This window comes from Rutilus rutilus (genome assembly GCF_951802725.1).
Source record: "Rutilus rutilus genome assembly, chromosome: 9".
In the NCBI taxonomy this organism is placed as follows: domain Eukaryota; kingdom Metazoa; phylum Chordata; class Actinopteri; order Cypriniformes; family Leuciscidae; genus Rutilus; species Rutilus rutilus.
The window spans coordinates 1,248,774-1,269,600 of record NC_140223.1 but is presented as its reverse complement, the minus strand read 5'-3'; the positions used below and the strand labels follow the sequence as shown (position 1 = coordinate 1,269,600).

The 20,827-nt window shown below is 39.5% G+C and overlaps 1 protein-coding gene across 2 annotated transcripts in view; it reads left to right on the top strand.

The window, feature by feature from the left end:
• Nucleotides 1–20,827, top strand: part of LOC311297689 (NLR family CARD domain-containing protein 3-like) — a 69,007-nt gene that overhangs the window by 6,605 nt on the left and 41,575 nt on the right. The window lies entirely within an intron of this gene.

Genomic DNA, 20,827 nt, shown 5'->3' with positions numbered 1-20,827 from the left:
ACCACAACCTTCTTGGGGCTTCTTTGACCGATATATTTAACGATATTTTTTGCATTTCTCATCCAAACAACGTCAAACTTTGCACTGCACATACTCGTGCCCATAGCAAGACACCTGTCGAGTTTGAATTCCATCAGAATCAGAGGTGTTTAAATCACGGGGCACAGATTGATTTCTGGGCTATTGTACATAATTTGCGTGTGTTCCTCAAACCGTGGCTGTGTCCTAGTAAGGCTGCATATCTTGACTGCCATGTCATCAAGCGCCTCTGAAGGCCGTCTCAGTTTGAAGGATCTTTTGAAGACAGACTTCATTTTGTGTCTTTAATTCTGCTCATTTTGAAGGATGCATCACGTGTATCTTTCCTGTTCTTCAATCTCCCACAATCCTTTACACACATTCCAATTCACATAAAAGAACTGATGGAAAACGAGTCGTCACTGAGTTTATCTGAGTTCATTATGAAATGTAAGACACAAATAATGTGTTTGGAGATGAAGGCATACATGTTATCTTTTGTTTCTGTGTAAATGAATCACTGAACACTAAACTGACAATAATATAAGACACTAGGAGACACAGACGGCTGTCATTCACTGTATTGCATTAATAAAAAAGCCAGTTAATATAAAGATATTTAATAAAAAGTATTTTTCCAAAATTAAGTTTTAATAGCCTAACCAGGGACAGGGGTTGCAAATTAGCTTCAGCTAGAAACCCTATATGCAGAAACCCTTCAACTAGAAACCCTATATGCTATAAGTTATTGTAACATGTTACAATGTGTCTCTTTTGCATTGTCCCTGACAAATAAACAAACAAATAAATTAATTAATTAATTGATACATAAATAAATAGTAATAGCAAGTGGACGTCCGCGGATCCTCCTGATGATGAAAATTACGTTGCGTGGATGGCCAAAGTAAACTTGATAAAACAGTTAATGGCCTTGATTGGTGTAATTTATTTACAGAGTCAGAGAGGTTCATCCACAGTGTAGAATATACAAGTGCCCATATAACAAAACAAATCCAAAGTACCAAAGAAACAACAAAAGGGAAAAATAAACCAGAAAAATACTCAATTTATATATGAGTGGTAAACTCAATATACTGTGGTAAACGATTATTAATTTAACGATTAGTCGGGCGATTATTTTATCGATTAGTCAACTAATCTAACGACTAATTGGAATGAATTTTCCTGTCTGTTATTCGCATATCTCTCGAACCGTTAGTCTGATGGATTTCAAACTCGACAGGTGTCTTGCTATGGGCACGAGTATGTGCAGTGCCAAGTTTGACGTTGTTTGGATGAGAAATGCAAAAGATATCGTTAAATATATCGGTCAAAGAAGCCCCAAGAAGGTTGTGGTTTAAAAATAAACATTCTGACATAAACACTCAGTCAGCTTCACTGTTTACTTCTGAATATTATTGTATAAATGTGATAAATCCATTTTGATTCATTTGAGTAAAAATGTGTTTTCTTTACCAAGAAAGTGGTGAGATGAAAACCACTATTTTCTGTTTCAAACTTTCACATCGCATATTTAGGTTATAATAACATACAAAATTCAAATCCAGATTTTGATTTTCAAAGATTTATTATAAAAACAGATTATTTTTTCCCCAAAATGCAATAAATTCATGACACTTTTTTTTTCAAAATCAATTAATCCATTGAATCAATATAAAAGTAATTTTTTATCATATTGAAACTGTTGAAAATACACAACAAAGTAAGTTGATCCACATATAACAGCCTCTGAACTCGGTCAATAGTACTAATCTTACATACAAGCACATACTGGACTAAACATACATTCAATCAGCCATCGCTAAGAAATACCTCCTGAACCTTTTTGACGGTGATCAGCTGTAAAATGGCTTTGTCCTGCTCTGTTTTCGTTGACTTTGAGTACAAGAATTGAAAGTTTAACGTGTCAGCGTGATAGAAGTTTGATGCTGTCGTGTGAGAACAAGCTACAGTCTGCATTTTTCCTCCTCCCGTAGAAGTAGAAAAGTAGAAAAGGAAAACTAGGATGCCGGGTGTATTCAAAGCGCCGCCGTTACTGTTTACAATGCGTGGAATGGTGCGCTGTGATTGGTTGAGCGGATTTAGCTGCAGAAAGGAGACTGGTGTTTGTAGCGGTTTGGAATAAAAGGGAGAAAACATGACAGAATAACACGGCGGATATAGCATTTCAAGTAAGATTAAAAATGTACTTTTCAATACCGACCTTATACAATACTGATTTTTGCGGGAACGTTTTGGAACCAAACTCTTCATTTTATTCACGGCCAATGATAATTAATTAATGACTAATTGGCCAATTGAATCCATTCTGCAATGTTTGGGTCTCCCGAAACTGTGTGGCGAGCTGTACCTTTGGGAACGGTGCAAAAAATAAAATAAAATAAATAAATAAATAAATAAAGAAGTGTTGAATCCTCCACCACGTCCCAAACCTTCTCGGTTGGACGATTGGTTTCTCGGGGCGGGCCGTGAGGTGCATGAGGAGCTTTCTAGGACGTGGAAGGCACCGTATAGTGCCCGAAGCAGTCCTAGTGGCTCCTCCCCCCTCGCCACCCTCGACGGCGGGGCAACTAAGGGGTGTGTGGATATCCCCCCAGTGGAGCGGGCCAACGCAACGCAGTGCTCAGTCACCTCAGCCACCTAGGGCTTCAGGTCAACTGGGAAAAGAGCAAACTCACCCCCGGGCAGAGGATCTCTTTTCTCGGTATGAGTTGGACTCAATCAACATGACACCTAGGCCCGTGTCCAGTCAGTGTTGAACTGTGTGAGCACGCTCAGACGCAGAACAGCAGCACCACTCAAAATTTTTCAGAGGCTCCTGGGGCATATGGCATCTGCAGCCGCGGTTACGCTGCTCGGATTGCTTCATATGAGGCCGCTCCAACACTGGCTCCACGATCGAGTTCTGAGATGGTCGTGGCAGAGCGGCTCGTGCCGGGTCCAAGTGACTCCGTACTGTCGCCAAACTCTCAGCTTGTGGTCGGACCCTTCGTTCCTGCGGGATGCTGTTCCCCTGGAACAAGTGTCCAGGCACTCTGTGGTCTCCACGGATGCCTCTGCCACCAGCTGGGGGGCCACCTACAAAGGGCATGCAGCTTCAGGTCTGTGGACGAGGTGCTACTGGGAGAATGGCGACTCCATCCCCAGGTGGTCCAGCTTTACGTCATCACGTCGACGTTACGTCTCCCGTTCCCTCCTTCATGGAATGATGGTTACATTAGTAACCGAGACGCTTCTTTTGGTCTCCTCCCCTTTTTTAAAGAGGAAGCGGAGTTTAACCCTCTGGAGTCTGAGCGGTTTTCTGGGCCCTGGAGGTGTTCTGACATGCTCTGACATTTGTGCTTTTTTTTAGTTATTTATAAACATGTTAATGGCAAAGGTGTAAATTCACTCTATATAGCACAAACAGGGCTACCAAAATATGTGATCACCATGCATGTATATTTTTTTATTTTTAAGAGAATAATGTTTATGTGTGGTTATTGAAAAAAAATAAAAATGAAAGTTGCTGAAATAAGACCACAAAACTCATAATAAATATGTGTCAATAAGACTTTTGACTAATGGATGTTGTCGCTTCGAGTTCTGGCTTCAAAATTATGTGAAAATAGTCTTGCTTTATCGTTCACATAAAACAATACATTGATTTAAATTGATGTAAAACAGGATTTTCAGGCACTTCGGGACCGCACAGGTAGATCTGTTTGCCGCCCCGGACACATCTCACTGCCAGTTGTTCTATTCCCTGACCGAGGGGACCCTCGGCACGGATGGTCTGACACACAGCTGGCCCCGGGGCCTTCGCAAGTATGCATTTCCCCCAGTGAGCCTTCTTGCACAGACCTTGTTCAAAGTCAGGGAGGACGAGGAGCAGGTCTTGCTAGTTGCGCCGTATTGTCCCAACCGAACCTGGTTCCCGGAACTAGTGCTCCTCGCGACAGCCCCTCCCTGGCCCATCCCTCTGAGAGAGGACCTTCTCTCTCAGAGACCGGGCACCCTATGGCACCCACGCCACGGCAGCCTCAGGACCTCAGATCAGCTAGTGGATGCCATCGCCTTGGCTTACGAAGCCCAAGGCATGCCCTGCCCAAGGCAGTTCCCTCCACTAGGGGTGTCGCTTCTTCCTGGGAGCCAGCACACGGCGCCTCGCTGACAGACATCTGTAGAGCTGCGGGCTGGGCGACACCTAACACGTTCGCTAGGTTTTATAGCCTACGTGTTGAGCCGGTTTCTTCCTATGTGCTCACTTCAACTAGCCGGTAACACCGTAGTTCCCGCTCTAGTGTCGGCTTGCTGCGCCATTCCCTTCCTCGGAACGGATACGTGCGCTTTTTGCTCCAGTCGAGTTCCCCACTTAGGCGAACCCTGAGTTCCTCCGCACCCCTTCGGCAGTCGGATGTTGCGGAGCGTCCGGCGCCAGGCCTAGTGCTCGTATGCTTGTGTAACTTGTGCTAGGCTGGGTTCCATATGTGTGATCCCTGCGGTGATCCCATATGCGTATTCTTCCACGACCAGCTTCCTGCGGTGAGCCCGTGTCTTTCCCTTGGCAGAGTCTGCTCTGCCGTCACTGCCCGGTGTAGCCTCCCCCTTCGGGCTGGAGCCACCCCAGTGACATTCCATATGTTGCACTGCTCCTTCGGCCAGTCCATATGTGTATTCTCCACATGTTACCTCCCTTCGGGCAGGATGTGGCTCCGCAGCGTCCTTTCCCCGGAAAGGCATGCTTTTCCAGTGTTATCCAAGAGTTCCTCTGTGTGGGGTATAATGGTACAGCAGTTGAACTCCCTCTATGCAGATCTTCCGCCCAAGCCAATTGGGGGTCTGAGAGTCTTGCATAGGGCGCTGGATGTGGCACAGCCGAGGCGTTTTCCAAGGGATCCCAATTACGTCGTCACATCGACATTACGTAGAACGTGAGCGACTGAAAGGGAACGTCTCGGTTACTAATGTAACCCTCGTTTCCTGAAGGAGGGAACGGGAGACGTAACGTCCCGTCGCCACCATTGCTGACCATTGCTGCATGGCCGTCACAAATCTCGGCTCCTCAGCAAAAAACTAACGCCAGCTTCCTGTTTATACCCGCACTGCGGGGTGGGGGCGCGTGACGCGATTCACGCACGCCAATGTTCATTGGCTCATCTGTAGACACTCAAAGTTGATAGGGCTCCCTGAAGTGATCCCAATTACGTCATCACGTCGACGTTACGTCTCCCGTTCCCTCCTTCAGGGAATGATGGTTACATTAGTAACCGAGACGTTTCTTTTGGTCTCCTCCCCTTTTTTAAAGAGGAAGCGGAGTTTAACCCTCTGGAGTCTGAGCGGTTTTCTGGGCCCTGGAGGTGTTCTGACATGCTCTGACATTTGTGCTTTTTTCAGTTATTTATAAACATGTTAATGGCAAAGGTGTAAATTCACTCCATATAGCACAAACAGGGCTACCAAAATATGTGATCACCATGCATGTATATTTTTTTATTTTTAAGAGAATAATGTTTATATTATGAATAATGCGTGGTTATTGAAAAAAAATAAAAATGAAAGTTGCTGAAATAAGACCACAAAACTCATAATAAATATGTGTCAATAAGACTTTTGACTAATGGATGTTGTCGCTTCGAGTTCTGGCTTCAAAATTATGTGAAAATAGTCTTGCTTTATCGTTCACATTAAACAATACATTGATTTAAATTGATGTAAAACAGGTTTTGCTTGGAAAGCCAATATGCGAGGGGGACGTGAACGAGGAGTGGTTTACACCTTAGAATACAATGTCCCACCCACTCTGCATAATTAGCCATTCATTCAGGTGTGACACTGACTGAGCCACAATGCAAGGACAAAAGATATATTTAGAAGAAGACTTAAATTGACCATTTAAGATTTTGCTTACATCTATCTTGTAAATATGTTTTGCTAATTTATTAAAAAGGTTACAATTACAACAATAATTATTTTCAACAATATTTCAAGTGTACTCTTTCTTTGTAAAAAAAAAAAAAGATTATAGGCCTACATTTTATCTATGTATTCATTAGTTTGAATATAGCCAACATTGGAACAGCTAACATCTTAGTTGATGACTTTATTTTTGACAAAAATAGTATTTTATATATATAGAAATTGCTAAACAAAAGCTTCTTTGATGTGGCAGTATATTCTACAGTAAAAACTGTACCCAAATCTAGTCAACAAAATGTTGTCTTTCATATTTCCTTTCCATTCCTGACTGTAACGTTGTTTTTATGAAGTATTTGGGCATATAAATGTTAATTTGCAGTTTAATACATTGCTTATACAAATAGCCTACATTTTATTTCAACATATTTCAGTCGATTTTTACTCATCTCAGTATAGCAATACAGTTTGCTAAAACATCATCATTCATTCACACACGCGATTTAAATTTAAACTGTCTTTTTTGCAAGCTGTGGTAAACAGCGTGCATCTCTGCCGTTCATTCATTCATAAACAGAAACCTGATTCACGTGAGAAGAAAAAAAACTTACTACCGTATTCCTCAGCTCGCTCCTCGATATACCCGCACTTCTGAGGTACATTTTCCATTATTATTATTCCTCACAGCACTGCGAGACAGTGTAAACAAGTAATGATCTGACTAAACTTGTTTTCTCGAGCTGATGGGGGCGTTCATAGTTTGCATGGATTGCCTCAGCCATTTGCGTTTGAATAAAACAAATAAAACTAAAAAACGTGTCTCTGTAGGCTGCCTAGGCTCTGAGATCTGCACACAAAAACAGTTGGTTTCACCACCACTCAAAACCAAAATAAATAGTGTTCCAACCAATCACCAACAGGGGTGGGTGTTGTGAGGTTTTATCTATATATCTATGATTTGTACATCCAATTATTGAGCAATTGTTATGCTTCGCTCGATCAAAAGCCATGATATCTCTCGTGGACAAACTAAAATCGCACGCACGCGTTCCTACTTCCTAGCGCATTTTCTCATGGCCGGAAAATATTCTCTGGGCGGGCAAAGCAGAGACAGGGGAGGTAACATTTCCTCCTTATGACGTCATAAGGAGGAGATTCAAGATCAGCGCGTATAAGCCTCCATTTTCTCAAAGGCAGAGAAAGATAGCAAAAGCTCGATTTACACCGATTGAAATTTCTAGAAACTTGGGGACCATATACAGGCTAGGGGAACTCATATTAATGTTAAAAAACCTCAGAAAGTGAAAATTTCATGTCATGGGACCTTTAAGAAATACCTTCTTACGTGCGACGTTACCCGGCGCTGTCCGTGGCGATGGTGCTGAATTGGTTGATATCGATGGCTCGAGAATCAATTATTCTCTCGTGCAGGGGCTGTTTATGTGAGAAAGTGGTGTTCTTTATAAAATAAGCACTTCAGAAATAGTTGAAATAGCATTTATTAGGACTCATGGGATATTATAAAAAATAACCCAAACTATAATAGCCTATAATAGCCTTGCCTACATATTTTAAAATTGTATCATATATTGCTGCCATAATAACCATTTCAATTATTTATGTGCTTTCTTCTCTTTCCCATTTTTGTTTGCTGAGGTGGAGCTGTGATGAAAAATTGTTCTTGTAAATACTTTCCAGCATTTCAGTAATAAAAGTGTACGTCATGTACGGTGCTCGGCAGTGATCAAAAAGGATTTAAACAGTGGATTTTGAATCTCTTCTTGTAAACTCGGAGATGTGGATTCAGACGCCAATGAAATTAACGTACGACCTGTTTGACAAAAAACAGTAGGTACTAATTTAGCCAGGGATTTTTACGTGGGTTGGGTGAGAAAAAACACTGACATTATGGATTCGGACGGCACTAAAATAACCGACTTACTGTACGAGCCCATGAGAAACAATACGTCCGAATAGGACTTAACTGACAGTAGCCTATGCTTTCACTGGCATTTAAAAGCGCTCTTTAATTAAAATAAATGTATAACATTTTATTATATATAATAATATAATTAAAATTCTATTAACAATCATTGAAATGACAATTTTATTCTTTGCATGAAAACACTTGAATTAGCCTAACTGAACACTGTCTGGGTGTATTAAAACTTCAGAATTATATTAATTTACATTTAATCATTTAGCTGATGCTTTTATCCAAAGCGACTTACAATTGCTATATATGTCAGAGGTCGCACGCCTCTGGAGCAACTAGGGGTTAAGTGTCTTGCTCAGGGACACATTGGTGTTTCACAGTGGATTCGAACCCAGGTCTCTCACACCAAAGGCATGTGTCTTATCCATTGCGCCACCACCACCCCTATTCATATTGACCTGCAACAGTGATAAGGTGAAGCTAAGAGTGGTCCAGACCAACCTTCCGAAAGTATGACTTACAGAAGGTATACTTAACTAAGAACGTTTCGGGAAACACTTATTAACGATAAGGTACAGCTTAAGGTGTAACTTAAGAACGACGTAGCGTTAAGAAGGTTTCGGGAAGCCCAGCCCTGTTGGGACTGGAGGCTCCAAAAGACAGATATTACCATCAGAATCTGTTGGGACCAACAAAAAACCCAACCCAAAGTAAAATAAATGGAAATATCACAAATAGCCTATATAAAAAATAACACATACTGTATGTAAACCTCTTACGTTTTATGAAGGCCCTTGGATCTTCGGGACTGACTGGGTTAAAAATAATTCTGTGGCTTAGTAAATATTACAGAAATATTTAACTTTATTAACTTAATAAAATCTCTGAATATCGTTTACTTGATTGTTTGACTAAAAATAACTAAAAATGACAAAAAATCCAACAGTTAATTTTATCTAAAATTTACAGATATATTTTAGTAAAAAAAAAAAAGATTTAGTATTTGACTAACCAATTATTTCTTTATAATACACTTAATATATTTGTGACATTTCTATAAAAATATTTGAGAATGTTGAATTAAACTGATCTGTTTCAAGAAACAAAAATATTACTTAATTCAAATCAATATTATTAATATATTTAACACACTCTTAAGAAATTGAGTAAGTATACTCAATTACAACAATGCATCCCTCCCAAAATGTCCTCAGATCTGTCACTTTTTGTTTATTGGCAGGTTATGTCAGTCGCTCGCAAATAATAATAATAAGTAAATAATAGTTAAACTTTTTACAGTCTGTCTGTATATGTATATATGTGTATATATATATATATATATATATATATATATATATATATATATATACAGTTTGGAAACATTACTATTTTTTATGTTTTTGAAAGAAGTCTCTTATGCTCATCAAGCCTGCAGTTAAAAAAAAAAAAGAAAAAAAAAGTAATATTATGAAATATTATTACAATTTAAAATAACGGTTCTCTTTTTTTAATATACTTTAAAATGTAATTTATTTTTGTGATGCAAAGCTGAATTTTCAGCATAATTACTCCAGTCTTTGGTGTCTTATGGTCCTTCAGAAATCATTCTAATATGCTGATTTATGATCAATGTTGGAAACAGTTGTGCTGCTTAATATTTTTTTTTATAACCTGAGATACTTTTTTCAGGATTATTTGATGAATAAAAAGTTTAAAAGAACTGTACTTATTTAGAATAGAAATCTTTTGTAACAATATACACTACCGTTTAAAAGTTTGGGAACAATAACAATTTTTTTTTTAAAGAAATTAGTACTTTAATTCAACAAGGATGCGTTAAATTGATAAAAGGTGATGGTAACGATTTATATTGTTAGAAATGTTTTTATTTTGAATAAATGCTGTTTTTATGAATAAATGCTGTTAACGTTTTACTCATCAATGAATCCTGAAAAAAAGTATTCCAAAAAAATATATTAAACAGCACAACTGTTTCCATCATTGATAATAACTGAGTATCAAGTCATCATATTAGAATGATTTCTGAAGGATCATAAGACACCAAAGACTGGAGTACTTGCTGATGAAAATTCAGCTTTGCATCACAAAAATAAATTACATTTTAAAATATAATAAAAAAGAGAACCATTATTTTAAATTGTAATAATATTTCATAATATTACTGTTTTTTTTTTTTTTTTTTTTTTTTTTTTTTTAACTGCAGGCTTGATGAGCATAAGAGACTTCTTTCAAAAACATTAAAAATAGTAATGTTTCCAAACTTTTGACTGAATCAAGGAAATTTCTCTGGAATTTCTTTCTTTTTGCTGTATCAAAAACGTACCGAACCGAACTGTGACACAAATGTATCGTATCGAACCGAACCGTGAATTTTGTGAACCGTTACACCCCTAATATATATATATGGATTAGGCTGGATTGCTTTTTAATTACTGTAAGTTTTCAGCAGTTGTCTTGGCTTTCCATGCCTTTTTGCGCCTCCCTTTCTTAATGTGTTCAATACTTTTTCCCTGTGTCATTTCACATTATTACACATAACTTAATTTCTGAACTTATTTTAGTTTGTTTCTTTGTATGTATGGCTTACTTGGGTTGTTACCAACATCTGGTGAAAATTGCATGTCAATAGCACCTTTGGAAATATATTTACTGCGAAAAATGATGACGTGTTCAATACTTATTTCCCCCGCTGTATATATATATATATATATATATTGTATATATATATATATATATATATGTATGTATATATAATTTGTAACATTTTTATATATATATATATATATGTATATATATATATATATATATATATATGTATGTATATATAATTTGTAACATTTTTATATATATATATATATATATATATATATATATTAGGGGTGTAACGGTTCACAAAATTCACGGTTCGGTTCGATACGATACACTTGTGTCACGGTTCGGTACGGTTCGGTTCGGTACGTTTTCCATACAGCAAAAATAAATAAATGCCAGAGAAATTTCCTTGAATTATTTTTTTTATTATTATTTTATTTAATGAAATTAACTTTTTATTTTTTTTATTTTTATTTTTTGCTTTTTTTACTGAGCAATAATGGAGCTATACTTGACTCTTCTTATGAGCAAATAAAACAAAACAGCTCCTTGGACAAAATTAAATGTATCATTGTAGTAGTAGGCTAGTTATAAACAAAGGTTTATTTTAGTTCAGATTAACATTTGAGGGCAGCAATTGTATTCATAATGTCAAAATAAAACCGACGTAATGTTACTTGAAAGCATTATAGCCCACTATTCCTGACAAACTTCCATACCTGCAGTTAGTGTTACTACATCAAATCCATTCCACGGTTAATGTTGCTGATCTGTGGACACCGGCCAGTTCATTCATGGCACGATGTTTCTTCCTGGTTTCCACGTCAGCGCTGTTTGATCCGTTAATAACAGAGAAATGTTCATGTTTCTCACTAGATCTCGCAGCGATGTTATTACTTCAGTGGCGAATTCAAAAAGCATTTGAAATTCAAATGAATTCTTTACTGGTCTGGATCTCTTAGCGCTGTGTGGTGTTGCTTGTTCAGGCTTGCGCATAGGGCTCGCGAGTCCCGCTTCACAGGTCAAAACTGATAAACGGTCCACACAAACACAATAAGAGTAGCTCAGTTTCGTTCCTTACATTGCATTTGCCAGTTGATGTTGTGGTCGCGCCAGCCTCTATGAGTGCGCTTGCCATCCGCGACGCGCCTTCATTTGAAATAAAGAAATTTTGGTCGGCAGAAAAAATGGTCAAACGAACGGTTCGATATGAATACGCGTTATGAATATCGTTACACCCCTAATATATATATATATAAATATAGCTGCGAGCAGCGATGGAGGGCCCAAGCGGGTTACAGGGTGGCGGTGTCACCAGCGTGGGCCCGCAATCGATGCTTGCAGCTATATTTTATTATTATTATTATTATTTATTTATTTATTTACTTTCAACCTTTTGGGCACTTTTGGGGCCCTTAACGTGCTCAAACTATTGCAAGTTTGCACACGGGTCAGAACCCGCGGCCGTCAGGGCCGGGTTGAAGCTGGGACATGGGCATAGCAGGGAGGCTCGACAGCACCCCCTGGAACGGGGTCCGAAAACGTCAAATCACCCTCTTATTTTTACCCGATTTGCTTCAAACTTTGTGTATAATGTAAACACACGGCAGATGTAGACTTGTGAAATGATTATTGATATCTTAGATACTGTTGCCGTGGCAACGCATCAAACTTTAATATTCTGAGGGGCTCAGTAGCGCCACCTTTAGTCAAAAATGGGGGCTTAGTTTTACCGAGATTCACAAAACTTGGTATGTATATTGTTCTCATCGAGCCGGACAACTTTCTAATTTACAGTCATTAGCTCCGACCAACAGGAAGTCAGATATTTTGGTTTGAATGTGTATTTTCTCCCTCTCTCTCTCTCTGTCTCTGCGTCTCTGTGTGTGTGGGGAGGAGGGGGATTTGTCCTTTGAGTTTAAAGGGCACCTATTATGCAAAATTCACTTTTACATGGTGTTTGAACATAAATGTGTGTTGGCAGTGTGTGAGCAAAACCACCCTAGAATGATAAAAATCCACCCAGTAGTTTTTTTACTATCTCAATAAATCATAAGCACTGTCTCAGAACGCCCTGTTCTAGATTTCCCTCACTGTGACGTAGAATTGAGCTAAGCCCCACCGACATGATTTGATTGACATCTGGTTTTGGCATAGACCCCGCCCTCGGTGATCTGTGTACACCATCGCCATTGTTTCAACGACAGCCGGTGTGTAATGTCTCATAAGAAGTGTAGGTGTTCTGTTGTGGGATGTAAGAATGGACATACTAGTCTTCACTGACATCAGAGCCACTGAAAACGCAGCAGATGGATTTTATTTATGAAGAAAAGGCGCCACTTAAACTTCCTAAATACGAGAATCATGTTCTGACTGACTGTTTAGTGAACGAGGGTCAAAGTTAATCCTCAAGTGTGGATTGTTGCCTACAGTTCCCGATCCAACGTCACCTCCAGAAGTAAGTGTATTTTATGATTTTTGAGCAAATAGTCATTTCAATCGATGTCAGCCAGTTCAACAACAAATGCGTCTAAAGCTATTTATTGTCGTCGTCATAGGATGTCTCAACAAACAACGTCAGACAGTTTTATGTCACGTAGGCTATCATTTTTTTTGCAGCAATTACAAATGTAAATAAATTAAGGTCTGCTCTATCTCCATAGACAGTATATAAACGTCTATCTCCCTCCACTTAAGAAAAAAAAAAATAATCGTTTGTACTTAGCACACGTTATCACAGTATTTGTGTGTGTGTGTGTAGTTTCAAAAAATTGCGCGAACGTTATCACAGTTCGTGTGTGTGTGTGTGTGTGTTGCACATTCATAATTGCAAAGGAGACGCGATTAAAACTTTGTAAGTACATAAATGTATCAAATAACCATTCCGAGACGTTTAGTCCATTCTCATTCGTGTTTATTCTGTGCCGGACTCTCTTCATCATCTGGGTCCAGCAGCAGGGCAGGGATATGCAGCTCATTTACATTTAAGGTGGTATAGACCAAAACAGCTCTTTTTAAAACAGGCCCCAAAAATGACATTTTCAAATGGTTATAATAAATTAACTGTGGGGTATTTTGTGCTGAAACTTCACAAATGCATTCTGGGGACACCCAAGACCAATATTACATCTTGTAAAAAGGGGCATAATAGGTGCCCTTTAATTCTTGTTTTTCAAGGTTTCAGGGGCTTTTGGGGCCCTTAACCCCCTGAGGTCGGCGGTATCGCCGGCGATACCAGCTCGCTTTTTTTTTATCAGTGTAAAAGAAACTCATAAATACTTTGTTGACTTTGATTTTCCATAGGAGTTTCATACATCAATCGATTCTGTTAAATGTGTATTATTTTTCTGTATACTCACAATAAAAACAAAGTGTTGTGCTTTTCGCCAAATTAAGAAAAATAATCACGGAGCGAGTTCTGCCTTCTCTCTGTCCGTGTAGTCCATTCTGAAACGCGTCCGAAAATGAATCATAACTCAGCGAATACTTCTCACACAGGCACGTGATATATGTCTTTATGAAGCTTGAAATCTCTTCTTTTAAATGAAGTAATTAATAAGAAAAACAAATGTTTTCAACTCATGTAATCCGTTTGAAAGCAAGGAGAGGTACCGTTTTTTCCTTCTGCCTAATTATCTCTATAATGAACTGAGGCCGCCCCGCCCCCGGCGCTATTGACATGGTAAATAGTTTAGGTAATCTATGCTTCGCACCCGCCCCCCCCCGATCAATGCCTTGAAAACACGAAGTTTCATCAGATCAGATTCACTGATAGTTCATCGCGTTTAGAGAGGATGGCGCGTTTCTCCGGTAAAGACGCTCTTCAGATGATTCTGGACAGCGAGGAATAACTCACCTTGGCTTTTCCTCAGAGGAAGATTGTAACTCAGAGTTTTCACGTGAGTAAATACGTGTACTCCAGTGGTCTAGTGGTAGAACATTTGCCTAGCGTGTCAGAGGTTCTGAGTTCGAATCCGCACTCATATAGTTTTTTTTTTTTTTGTCAAATCAGATTATGTTTATCAGTGGTTGTATATCAGGCAGAGACATGTGTGTGTGTGTATTTTGTTTTGTAATTTCACTGGAACGAAAAGAGAGTCTCCACAACGGATTGAAGCGCGCGTCCGAGTGAAGACTGCGCGAGCCTAAAACAAACACAGTATCCGCGTCTGACTCGCGGGAATCCACGGCGCAAACCTGTGAGGGGCTGTGTTTTCTCGTTTATATTCCTTTTAGCATTTTAGCATTTATATTCCTTATAATAAAAATGAAAGACCTATGTTACAGACATATGAAAGACAACATTTCGTTGATTAGTTTTGGATAGATTATACATTTTTACTGTAAAATATCTGCCACCTCAAATAAGCTTTTTTTTGCCAATTTGGTTGCGCACCCTCCTTGATGCGCACGAGATGGTAGGCGTTACGGAGATCGAGCTTGGTAAAAATCTTTGCTCCCTGCAATAACTCAAAGGCAGATGACATCAATGGTAAGGGATAGCGATTCTTTACAGTGATGTCATTCAGCCCTCGATAGTCTATGCAGGGACGCAAAGAACCGTCTTTCTTTTTAACAAAGAAAAAACCAGCACCGGCTGGAGACGAGGACGGGACGATAGTACCCGCATTTAACGATTCTGAAAGATAATTCTCGAGTGCTTCGCGTTCTGGGGCTGACAAGGAATAGAGTCTGCCGCGCGGAGGAGTGGTACCCGGGAGGAGATTAATGCTACAATCGTACGGCCGATGAGGAGGAAGAGAGGTCGACTGAAAACCTCCCGCAGATCGAGATATTCCTCCGGGACTCCAGACAAATCACCTGGCTCGACCTGTGAAGAAGAGACAGAAGAGACAGGAGGAATAGCAGAGGTTAAACAATCAACATGACAAGACAATTTCCATGATAAAATCGAATTATTAGACCAATTGATAAGGGGATTATGTTTGACCAGCCAGGGGTGTCCTAAAACCACCGGACTAAAAGGGGAAGAGAAAATTAAAAAAGAAATAGTCTCTTTATGGTTCCCCGAGACAGTGAGAGAGAGAGGGATGGTCTTCCTTTGAATCCTAGGAAGCGAACTTCCATCTAAGGCAAACAGGGGGGTGGAGTCTCTTAAGTCTATGAGGGGAATACCTTGTTCTAGCGCCCACGTCTCGTCGAGGAAATTTCCTTCAGCACCAGAGTCTATAAGGGCAGAACAAAAGACTGAAGTGTCAGGCCAGTGGATAGAGATAGGAAGAGAAGTACATGATCCAGATGGAGAGTCCTTGGAGTATGCGCTCGCCAGTAGCCCTCCGTTTACTGGCGAGCCCTGGCTTTTACTGGACAAGCGCTGACGAAATGGTTAGGCGCGGCACAGTACATGCACAGACGATTGGTAATTCTGCGCTCTCGTTCCTTTGCAGAGATGCGTAATCCACCAAGCTGCATCGCCTCCGGCTCCGAACCAGCAGAGGGCGAAGTAGAAACGACAGGCGGAGCAGACAGCAGAGACGAATCCTGGCGGCGCGCGCGGTGACGTAACTCAAAGCGCTTCTCTATACGGATCGCCAGGTCGATGAGCGAGTCGAGGCGAGCAGGTATCTCCCGAGCGTAGATCTCGTCCTTGAGTTCCGGAGAGAGTCCCTCCAGGAAGCGGGCCACCAAGGCTGGCTCATTCCAGCCACTGGTGGTAGCTAAAGTGCGGAATTCGACTGAGAAGTCCGCCGCAGAGCGCCTTCCCTGGCGAAGAGTAGACAGTAATCGTGAAGCCTCCTCTCCATAAGCCGAGCGATCAAAAACTCGGATCATCTCTGCCTTAAACTGGGAAAAATTAAACACACAGTCCGCGTCGATCTCCCAGTTAGCAGCTCCCCATTCACGGGCTCTTCCGGCCAGGAGAGAAATGACAAAGGCGACTCGAGCACGATCAGTAGCGTAGGTCGAGGGCTGGAGAGAGAAGACAACTTCACATTGCGTCAGGAAGGCGCGACATTGAGTGGGCTCACCGGAGTAACATGGAGGATTGTTTATCCGCGGCTCAGGCAACTCACGATGATCCTGGGCGGCAAGTGCTTCAGGACGCAGATGAAGTACTCGAGAGGAGAGGTCCGACACCTGAGAAGACAGGGACTCGACAGCCTGTCTAGCAGCAGAGAGCTCCTCCTGATGTCGGCCCAGCATCGCGCCTTGGAGTTCGACCGCTGCCTGAAAGGGGTTGCTGCTCGCTGGGTCCATTCTTGGCCAGATTATTCTGTTATGTGTGGAGAGAAAGATGACCCAAGAGCGAGATGCAGCAAAGCAGTCTTTTAATTAACAGAGTCAGAATGTCCAGAGGTAAGAACAGAAACTTTCAGCATATTATAATAAACAACGAAAATCTTCCGGAAAACTGTAGCCGGGAACTTAAACTCAATTCCTCCGTCAAAGCAGCGGAGCGTCTCTGGTAGTAGTGGTTACCGTGAGAAAGCCAGCCGACTCCGGGACCTCCAGGATCAGAACAGAAGGCAACGAGCGCAGTCACAGGTACTCTGTAACAAGTATAGCTTAGTAGCAATTCACAGTGGTAGAACAATCCTCTTACGTGCACAGAACAGACAAAACAGGACAGGACAGGACTTCGACACGGCAGGATGTTTGGCAGAGAATTCGTACGCATAACTTCTGAAATAATCTGGCAAAGAGACAGGGGAAAACAAGGCTAGAAAAAGAGAAGATAATTAGGGAAAGTGATGACTGGTGTGTAACTGATGATGAGAATAATAAGTAATGAAAGAGAACACCTGGGAAGAAGGCGATGTGTGTGCGTAATGACCAATGAAGTAATCAGGGGTGTGAGAGCGTAAATGTGTGTGTGTGAGTGTGTGGGTGACCAGAGGGGGGAGACAAAGTAAAGGAAGAACCAGGATCATGACATATGTATGATAAAATGTATACTTTAGTTTGTACAAAGAAAGATTACACTTGAATTGTTGTTTATTTAAATATTTACAAGGTAGATGTAAACAAACTATTAAAAGGTAAATATAAGCCTTTTCTTTAAATAATTTTTATTGTGTTTTATTAGTGACAAATTTGGGGAGAAGATAAATATTCCAAAACTGAAAATACAGTATGAGAATTAACTGCACAATTACATGTTTTCCTTGGCTATTATAGGCCAAATTGCAAGCACAATATGTGGAAAAATAAAAAAGAATTGAGATGCTTCCAACTGTTGCTCTTGCATTCTTGTGGCTCAGTGACTCACCTGAATGAATGGCTCATTAAGTATGCGGTCCTCAGGTGTGAACCACTACATATGCATGATCTGTGACGCCCACTCCGCATATGGCCTTTCCAAACAGAAAGTGCTTTGCAAAATTCAAATCAATGTATTGTGTTATGTGAAGGATTAGGCAGGGTGATTTTCACATAATTTTGAAGAAAAAACACTAGGCGATGACATCCATTAGACAAAAGTCTTATTGGCACATATTTAGTGTGTGTTTTGTGGTCTTATTTCAGAAACTTTAGTTTTTAGTTTTTTCAATAACCACGCATAAACATTATTCTCTCAAAAATGCAGACATGTACATTCTTGTTGCTCACATATTATGGTAGCCCTGTTTGTGCTAAATAGTGTGTAATTTTTTTTTTGCCATTACTATGTTTATAAGCAACTGAAAAAAACACAAATGTCAGGGCATGTCAGAACATCTCAAGGACCCCAAAAACACCTCAGACCCCAGAGGGTTAACGTGCTCAAACTCTTAAAACTTTGCACACAGGTCAGAACCCGCGGCCATCAGGGCCGGGCTGAAGCTGGTAACGTGCTCAACAACGCCCCCTTGAACGGGGTCTGAAAACTTGGTCCATAGATCAAACACGCTTGCATGAATTAATATGAAACTCGGTACACATATAGATCTCATCGGGCCGAACAACTTTCCCGCGGTCAAGTTTTTTTTTTTTTTACTTTTTTTTTTTGCTTTTATTTTTCACAGAACAAAACAAAAAGAACATTATCTGAGACAAGTGATAAAATAACAAATATAATACAGAGAAAAATAATAATAAATACAAATATTCTGTATATATATATATTGCTGCACCTAATATGCATATTCACATCTTAACAAACATGATACAATAATATACAGCCCTATAATGAAACAAAATAAATAAATAAATAAGTAAATAACATAAAATAAAAAATATATATATAATAAAAAAATATATATTTCATTTATAGATTTAAATATTCTTTAACCATGTGCCATCTCTGATTAAAAAGGTCAGTTTTCAATTGTAACGATGCAGTCATTTTTTCCATCATATACATCTGTTTTAGTCGCCGTTTTCATTCAGTTACAGTTGGTGATTTCACAGATTTCCAATTAGCCGTAATAGTTTTTTTGGCAATTAGTAGCAATACACGTAAAATATATCTTTGGTCAGCTTTGAAAACTTCAACCGATATAACACCCAATAAGAAAAAACGTACATTTGACGGAACTTCTCTTTTTACAATTTTCTCTATTTCTTTTTTAATATTTTTCCAATACGCAAGGATTACTGGACAGTCCCAAAATATATGTGTATGGTCACCTGTTTTACCACATTGTCTCCAGCACAAAGCTGCAGAGGGGTCTTTTACAAAATTTGAAATAACCAGAGGAGTATGAAAATAACGTATTTTAATTTTCCAGTCGAATTCCTTCCACTGTTGACTATTAATTCCCTTATGGCACCTATAACAGAGTTTATCCCATAACTCATCCTCTATTACTGTATTAGCTTCTATTTCCCACTTTTCCTTAATATTATAAGTGTTTCCAACCATGTCTGTTAACAATCTTTTATAAAGATGAGAAACATGTTTACCAACAGGGAGACGTTTTTCTGAAATTGTGATAAAATATTGTTCTATGCCATTTGGGACAATTTTGACAATTCTTTCTTTTTCCTTATGGTTTGTAATGTAATGCCTAATTTGCAAATATCTATAAAAATCACTTGAGGGAAGATCAAATTGTTCCTGAAGTTGTGAGAAAGACTTTAAGTATGTTTCTTCAAAGAGCTGACTAAAAATAAAGAGGCCTTTAACTGCCCACCTCCTAAAACCATGGTCGCACATCGAAGGTGGAAAATCTACATTACCCACTATGGGCATAGCTCGAGAAATTGTTCCAACATCCTTAAGCATTTTCTTTACTTCTGCCCATACCTTTATTGTATGTTTTATCCATTCATTTTCAATCTTCATTTTATTGACATGTTTTAGATCCATAAAGGGTAGGGCAGACAGTTGTGCACCCTTAACTTCGCCTTGCTCTATTTGAGTCCACTTCGCTTCCTCATCTCCACTGATCCAAGTCACAATTGCTGCTAGTTGAGCTGCCCAGTAATAAAATGTAATATTTGGCAAAGCCAAACCTCCTTTATTTTTAGCCAGATGAAGTGTTTTAAGTTTAATTCTGGGTATTTTGTGTTGCCATATAAATTGAGAAATTAATTTATTTAACATATTAAAAGTGGAAATTGGAACTCTTATGGGCAACGACTGGAATAAAAATAGGAAACGTGGGAGCAGGTTCATCCTTACGGTCTCAACTCTGCCAAACAAAGATAAAGGAAGAACCTCCCAACGAACTAGATCACTCTTTATTTGATTAATTAGCTTATTATAGTTTGCCTCAAAAAGTCTTGTAGTTTTAGGTGTGATAATAATCCCCAAGTACCTAAATCCTTGTTTAGACCAGTGAAATGACACCATCTCATTTAGTTGTTTAGGCCATATTCCTGATATCATCATTGCCTCTGATTTATTTTGATTGATTTTGTATCCAGAAATGTCTCCATAATCTTTTAGGCATTGCATTAGTCGAGGTATTGAAGTAAGGGGATGTTTTATAAAGAGGAGAATATCGTCAGCGAAAAGGGAAATTTTATGAACTCTCCCCCCACCGTCCTCAACCCCCTCAATCTGGACATCCTGTCTTATTGCCTCCGCTAGAGGCTCGATACTGAGAGCAAAGAGAATGGGTGAGAGAGAATCACCCTGTCTTACGCCTATATCAAAAAAGTCAGAACAATGTCCGTTAACTCTAATTTTTGTACAACAGCCGGAACCAAAAGGTACATTTTTCACTGAAGCCCATCTCAATTAATGTTTGTTCTAAACATTTCCAATCAACCCGATCAAGTGCTTTCTCAGCATCTAAGCTGAGAAGCATTGACGTTTGAGTACCCTTTGCCATGAGTGACTGCAGGTTTAATGCTCTCCTTATATTATTTGTTACTTGGCGGCCTCAAATGAACCCCGTCTGATCTGGTTTTACTAATTTCCTAATGTATTTTTGTACTCTAGTTGCTAAAATA